This window comes from Cyanistes caeruleus, unplaced genomic scaffold, assembly GCF_971803275.1.
Source record: "Cyanistes caeruleus unplaced genomic scaffold, bCyaCae1.hap1.1 HAP1_SCAFFOLD_91, whole genome shotgun sequence".
Classification (NCBI taxonomy): Eukaryota; Metazoa; Chordata; class Aves; order Passeriformes; family Paridae; genus Cyanistes; species Cyanistes caeruleus.
In genome coordinates this window covers 729,869-738,095 of record NW_028255895.1, presented here as the reverse complement: position 1 = coordinate 738,095, position 8,227 = coordinate 729,869, and positions in this window count along the sequence as shown.

Below are 8,227 nucleotides of genomic sequence, written 5' to 3'. Positions count from 1 at the left end.
AGCTCCCCGTTCCCTCAAGAAACCCCGTCTCCGCTGTCACAACCCCCGCGCTGCCCACCCCCGGCTCTGCCCTCGCGGTGCACCCCGCCCCTCCCGCTCCCGTCACCGGTGCGACCCCGCCCCTTGACTCCGCCCCTGCGCCTCCGCCCAGCGATGTCATCGTGGCTCCTCCCCCCGTCGGTGCTGTCGCCTCAACTCCACCACCCCTCCTCCCCACCGGAGAATCTCCCGCTCCTCCCCCGCTGCACCCTGCGGCCGTCATCGCGGCTACCGCTTATATTCTATCTGCGCTACAAAACCACACTGCAGCCTCTTCCCTAACTCCTCCACTACCTCCTGTCACCGCTGAGTCAGCCCCGCCGTCAGCAGCGGGTCACACCTCGGCCCCTGAGCCGACACAGACCACTGCTGCCTCGAACATCTCGTTGTTTCATTTTTCTCCACCTCCCGTTTTGCCGCGGCCCGCAGACGTTCCAGCCTCCGCTGCCCGGTCCACCCCGGCCCCCTCAGCTCCTTCTGCTGTTTCTCTCTGGCCACGCGGTCCCGAGCCGCAGCAGGTCCCGGTTCTGCCTGCCACAAGGGCCGCCACCACCGACCCTGGACCGGAACTTACACAAACGCAGTGTCAACCACAGGTTTCCACACGGTCACAAAACACCGCGCTACTCCCGCCAGCGTCTGGTCCTGTGTATTCCCCCGATCCTCTACCAGACCCGGCTGTAATATCACCAAGAACTGCCGCTTCGCTGTCAGATGCCCCCGCGCATTATAACCGCGAACAACCGAAACCTGCTTCCCTGCCCTCGGCCGTGCCGCAGCTCCCAGAGGCTTATCCGCAAGTGCAGCATCCCGTTCTGCCCCCTGACCGTCCCCTATCGCAGCTACTGTCAGCCGACACTACAACTACAAGGCCGCCGCTACACCTGGCTACACAAAAGGTACAAAAGGAAGGGGGAATTTCTAACACAGTATCTGCATTAATAAATACAGGAGAGACAGTGAACTATTCTATGCATGCAACAGCTAATCCCCTGACTTTACCACTTCAAAGTGAGATTGTAAAATTCGAAGCTCCACTACACATAAATTCCCAAGAATGTTATGATGATAGCCAACTTACAAACTGGCTGGAAGTCAAAAGACAAATTTGCAAAGAAGAAAACATAAACCCCCTAGCAATGCCGGTGTTATTTAGTCAGCAGGCGGGCGGTCCAAGAATATGGACAGCTATTTCACCCCAGGAGATAAAAGAACTGCGAAAAGCGATAAAGGACAGTGGCATTTGCTCTCCATATTTTAAACAACTGCTGAAAAGTACACTAGAAGAGCATACTCTCACGCCCAATGACTGCAAACATCTTGCTAGCATCACCCTTACAGATTCGCAATTTATGCTATGGGAATTGAAATGGAAGAGACTACTCAGAAATGTATTGGACAATTATAGACGTAGTAATGATCCAGATTTGCGTGCTCTCACCCTGTCAAAGCTCACAGGTGAACCTCCAGATGACCGAAATGAAAATCAGATAAACCTGCCTAGGGTAGCATTAGATGACATCAAAAAAATGGCACGGCGAGCCTTCTTGCAAATTCAGCCTGCCGGAACTTTTGAAAAAGCTTATAACCTTATTAGCCAAGAAGCCTCTGGGCCATTCACAACATTTGTGGATCGTGTAATTCAAGCTGCTGAACGCCAGTGTGGTGATGATATAGCCCGTCCAATTATGATACGGGACATTATCGAAAATAATGCTAATGCCGAATGTAAGAAGGTGATCAAAGCCCTGGGAAAAGAAAAGCCAACAGTGCCAGAAATGATAGACGCTTGTAACAAAATAGGAAGTCCACAACATGTAGCAGCAATTCAAGCAACTGAATTGGGGAGAACCTTAGGGGAGAAGCTGGAAAAAGCTCTTTTAGCACAAACATCACAAGCTGCAGTAATCGCGGCTCAAGCAGAGGCACGAGATCAAAAGCTCACTAAAACCCTACTGCACATCGAAGTCTGCTGAAACCTCCACACCAGCCAGTGACCCTGCAAAAAAGAGCCAAGAAGCAGACGCCCAAGCCTGATCTACGCAGAATCTTCAAGAAGAAAGTGATCTACCAGAAGCAGCTCAAGAAAAAAAAAAATGGAGTTCTGTCGTTTACCCAAGTGCATGTTGTTTTTATCTTTTTGTTTTAATCTGTATAGTGATAATTGTAGTTTTAATAGCTATACCTTGTATACTCCAGTGCATGCAGAAACTAATGAGTAGAACCGTATCTAATATCTTAGTTATTCATAGACAAAACGGGGGAGATGTTGGGAAGGTAGAATTAGAAAGAAATTATAAATATGACTTTGTAGCCAGAAAGGCTAAGGAAGAAATACAAATGATAGCACGGTTTGAATAATTCAAAGAAACCAACCGGGCTGGTATGCCAGAACACATTCTTTCCTGCAATAAAACCAAGCTGAGGCCCCTCATCCCAGCCTTATAAGGAAAGGTCTGAAGGACCCTGAGATAACTAAAAATATGCAAAAATAGCGATTTCTATAGGTTGTACACAAATGTTACTATATTAGTATACTTAGAAAGATTGGTTAGAAAAGGAATAGAATATTCAAAGGTATAGGTTATATAAGTAGTGGTATAGAAGAGCTCGGTCTCTTTTTTTCTCTTGCTTGCTCTTTTTTTCCGTCTCTCTTGCGCTCTCTCTCTTGCCCTCTCTTGCTCTCTCTCTCTACCTCTCTACCCCACGCCCTGAAATAAACTTCTAACACTTAACTCGATTATAGAGGTCTTTGCCGTGTCTCTGACCGTCCCCAGAAAGCGTCTCTTACAGATGCACTCATAACTGCCCCCGTACTAACTTTACTGGATACCAATAAGAATTTCAATTATTCGTAGATGTGAATAGACAAGCAGCACAAGGAGTTCTGACCCAAGAGTGGGCAGAAAAAAGAAGCCCATAAGGTTTCTCTCAAAATTTTTAGACCCGGTTAGTCGGGGTTGGCCTACTTGTTTGCAAGCAATTGTGGCAGTGGCTTTATTAGTAAGAGAAGAAAAAAAAAAAAAAAAAAAAAAAGGGGTAACTTTCAGAGCTCCCTTGATAGTCTACATGATGTAAGAAATATCTTACAACAAAAAGCGGAAAAGTGGTTGACTGATTTGAGGCTTCTGAAATATGAAGCCATCTTAATCAGCTCGCCTAGTTTAGAATTAAGAACCACTACTGCGCAGAATCCTGCGCAGTTCCTGTTTGGGGAACCAACAGAGAAACTATTACACAATTGCATTGAAACTGTGGAATTGCAAACTAAAGTTAAACCAGATTTAGAAAATCAGGAGTTAGAAAAAGGAGAAAAGTAGTTTATAGATAGATCCTCGAAAGTTGTTGAGAGAAAAAGAAAGTCAGGATATGCTAGAGTAAATGGCATATCAGGAAGCATTGTGAAATCAGGCCCCCTGAAAGCAAGCTGGTCTGCACAAGCTTGCGAGCTTTATGCTCTCCTGAGAGCCTTCCAGGGGTTGAAAAGAAAGAGGGGGATCATCTATACAAATTCGCGGTATGCTTTTAAGGTAGCACATACTTTTAAGAAAATTTGAGAAAAAGAAGTCTGATAAATACGAAAAAAAAAAGAGTTAATCCATAGGGAAATCATTCGACAAATTCTACAGGCTGTCAGAGAACCAAAGGAAATATCAGTTGTCCATGTAAAAGGACACCAAACAGGATGGCAGTTCCACACCCGAAGTAACAACCTGGCAGACAAAGAGGAAAAACGAGCGGCTTTGTTAACCAGTCTGCAGAAAAGAGGACTGATTCCCCAAAGCACAACACTGGGATTTGCCATACACCAAATGCAGCCTGGGGATAAAGTCCTGATCAAAGCTTAGAAAGAGCTCCCCCTCAACCCTCACTGGGAAGGACCGTTTCTCGTCCTCCTGACCACAGACACAGCTGTCCGGACTGCAGAAAAGAACTGGACACACTCACCTCGAGTGAAAAAAGTAACGGATTACAACTCCTCCGAGGGGAAAGTCACCACACCTCCGAGAGAGCTGAAAATCAAACGCCGGCGTCATCACAAATGACAAGTGATGACCAGATAAGTTGTATTAATCCTGATTGTAATTGTTTTCCATTTATCCACTTCGAGTGTGCTTATTGTAAACAGATTTGGGTAGCCCACTGTTTAAGAGGGTACAAACCTAAAGGATTGTGCACAAAGCGTCTAGAGAAAGAACAGGAGGAGACTAGCCGTTTCTTAACACTTGCCACCCGGGCGGGGTCCTTGGAACTAAACTCTCCTGAGTGGTTCCTATTGTTCCAAAAGGGGTTAAGAGGCCAGTTAGATTCCAAAGCCAAGGCTTTAGAAATCGAGTGCCGAAAAACAATTAAAGTTTAAAGTACTGTGTAGGACAGACCCAACTAAATTGTCTCGGTGGGCTACTTTCAAAAGAAGGTACGCCTTAAGGACTACAAGGGCCCCTGAAGACAGTCCCTGCTGCCGAGAAGATGGTAATCCCCGCCGTATGTTCCTATACGGGCGAAGGGCAAGGCAGAGAGATGCAATGGTGGGGAATCCTGATAGTCCTGAACCTAGCCGTGTGCTTGGCCGAGGGAACGAGTCCCGAGGTACCTCCAGGGGGAGAGTCCCCTGGGGAAGTGTGAGCAGTGTCAGACTGCCACAGAAACCGGACGAAAGATTGACTGTCCTCCAGAACTGCAGAAGGGGATGTGTTTTTCCAACGGCACTCAGTATAAGATCTGTAAATTAAAGGGGGAGGTCTGGTGTTACTGCTCAAAGGCAAGTTTTAAAGACGGGCAGTTTCAAACTCCTGAAAGACAAAAGATCAAAACTACCCACTTCAGGTACAAGAGAGAAGTGGGAGGGATTCCTCCGATTTCAATTTATAGTCAATGTAATAAAACCATCTAGATCAGAAGAAAAAGACAATCCACCTTTGTAGCATATTACAAAATCAATCCTATGTTACAATAAAGCGAACCTGAAAACGTGTACTGTAAGTGGAAAAATGTATTAAGAAGATAGAAATTTAAAACATGAAACAAAAGCTTCCTTCAATAATGAACCAATAATTTTAGATTTGTTAAAAAGTGAAGTTGACCGGGTATGTTTACAATTTGACCAAGTATTCTGTTTCTCCAGAGATGAAGACGAGTTAAATCCTAAAAGCAAAATATCAGACTGGGAGAAAAGTGAATGTGGTTAATCTCACACTCATCCCTCTGTAAGATTGAATAAAATAATACGAATTTTTAATGTGGTCAAATTATTAGGTGGGGGACTGTAATAAAGAATTGGATGAATAAAAATTCGAAAGAAAAGGTTTAAATAAAGTATATGTAATTGTAAATGATGAAAATATGGAATGAGAAATCCTCCTCCAGGTCGAGGCAGGATTTCTCTTCCAAAGCAACAGATTGCAGCCAAGCACCCAGATAACAATCGCAAGCAGGCACATCAGCGCCGAAAGAATGGGCAGGACACGGGCCATCGAACAAACAAAGGAACGGGCCCGGACGAGATATCGCCGAGCCCGAGCATCTCCGCCCTGACCACCTGTGCTGGAGAAATGGAGAAACTAGACAAAGGAAGAGGAGCCAGCCGAGATAGCCATCGGCTCCAGGATGGGTGCCACCACTCCACCCTAATGGCCCGGACCAAAATGATATCAAAAAGACATCCTGGACCTCTTTACATATGAGGAGCCTCTGCCCAACGTCTATTGACTCTATTCCCCAGTGCCAGGAAATCTATTCTTCGAACAATCAAGAACCTCTTAGCAAAGGGTGCCTGCTTGGAATTTGGCCTCGGGACACAAACTTCCTATAAAAACCCAGGCCAAAGGACTCTCAGGCGTGGATTTGGGAGCATCTATACCTTGCGTATAGACCCTGTCCACCCAGCGCTGCGCTGCTTATTTTATTGTGGTTTTTTTTTTCTCTTTGTTCGAATTTATTATTGTTTGATAATAAATTTTCTCTTTTATATAACCCGAAATTGCCTTTGCATTTATAACAACTTCAAATTGCCTCCATTTGTGGATAAAAAGAGTTTGGACCCAGCAGTCCTAATAAAGGAGCCAGAGTGTGGGTCCAGAGGCCAAATGGCCCTCCCAAGCCAGCTGAAGGAACAGCTCTGGGCAAAGACAACACTGTTGGAATCCTGAGACCTGGGCAGGAACAATGGGAATATGTCCCTGCAGCCAAGTGTTCTCTGCCAGAACAAGTCGATGGGATGGGATATTGTTTTACAGACCCTGCCAGACCAAATCTCCCTGTTTGCCCCAACGGCCCCTTTGGAAAATGCTCAGATCCACGGGGCTCCATGTGAAGGCTGATGTGACCCTGAGGGACTTCCACACCAATTCCAGCCAGGAGCCTGGCTGTCCCTCAGGGACTGGGACCCGGCACCTCTCCAGCCGAAGGGGAAAGGACCCCAGCAAGCCTTGTTAGCCACAGACAGTGCGGTAAAGCTGAACAGCAAAGAACCTTGGGGACATTATTCTGGAATTCAAAAGGTGCCAGCTCCATGGACAACAGAATTATTGTTCCTAACGTGAATGAGGGTGAGGAAAAAGGATGAGTAGGCTTGTGATGGTAAAGCACAGAAATCCTTTCACATTGTGGTCTCCAACTAGAACAGGGCTTGGTTTCTCCGGAAGGGAAATCTCAGTCAATCCTGTAAAACTGATAATTGCATTCCTGTGTTCCACAGCACAGTTTTCTGTCAGTGTCCCTGCACTGGATCCGTTACGAGTCAGAGCCCATTGACAGAGTTTTGGCCACCCCACAGGGTGAGCCCTCCGAGGGAACCCCATTCCTCCCAACCTGAGCTGAGAACATACCCAGCAATTAGTTACATTGAGTATTTTGGCTACTTTGATCTTTAAATTTTCAAAATAATTTTGATTACTAATGCCTTGATTAAACTTCAGAGGTGTTTCTGGCAAACAAAGATCCTGGCTGACTCTCAAGATACAACTTACAGGTGTTGGGGGTTAGGTGTCCTTTATTTTCTATTTAGTTCTGGCTTGCCTGTGGAATTTTTACTCATGACTTGCAGGGAAAACTTAACTGCGGGTACTTGGTGGGTGCTTGAGGAAAGATAAAGAGTTTGGCTGGGCCCAGGGGGGGAAGGGGGCAGGAAAAGGGGAGGGTGGGGACAGTTTGGTGTCTTCTTCAGCTTCGGAGAAGAACACTTTGGGTGCAGAGCTGTTGTGGTGGGGAGAAGGGAATTTCGCCATCACCCAGATGGAGCTGCTGCTTCTTCTCCTTCTTCCCTCTTCATTGGTGGCCTCGCACCCCCTGTCCTGCCGGGACGTGTGGCAGTGCCAGCCACCGCCACGGAGCTGCTGATCCACCTCAGCCACTGGCCCGGGATCTCAGCTCATCCCTGCTGTTCCAGCTGAGTGTTCCTCAGAGCCCTGCAGGAGCACCAGCACTGACTGCCAACCCGAGGGGGTTTGTGAAACAAAGCCTCTCCTCCATCCTTTCCCGTCTCAGCCCAGAAAGCTGTCACGGGGTCCCTGGTTCTGTTTTCTTGCTAACGCTGTAGTTATTGTTGTTTGTTTGCCTGGTTATAAATATTAGTAAAAAACTGTCATTCCTATCCCCAGATCTCTGCCTGAGAGCCCCTTGATTTCAAGATTATCATAATTCGGAGAGAGGGGGTCTACATTTTTCATTCCAAGGGAGGCTCCTGCCCTCCCTAGCAGACACCTGTCTCTCAACACCGAGACATTTCCATGAGAAAATTTTACAAAGTTTTCAATAAAATTCTTATTGATAAATTTGACTCCATTTCATTTCTAACAAGCTGTTCCTGAAGATCCCGTCAGGCTGTCTTAGACACTTTGGGCAAGGGATTCCTTCCAAGCTGGGCCACTTGGGGGGGGGATGGGGGCGGCCCCAGGGCGGAGGGCAGGGTGTGCAAGGGCCCTTTGTGACACGCTGCAGCACGGTCACCGTGGGATGGTGGCAACGGGAGCAGATGTCAAAGGGCCCTTTGTGACACGTGCTGCCATAGGAGCTGGCGGTGACAGGGCCACGCCACAGTGCTCGGTGCACGCGACGGGTCAGGACGCGCCAGAGCGGTGCTGTGAGGAGCCCCCGCACAGCGCACTCCTTTGTGTCGGACCTGGAGGTTTCTGAAGCACTATTACTACAGGTGACCTCGAGGCCAGACCACAGGTCTTGCTGACCTGTG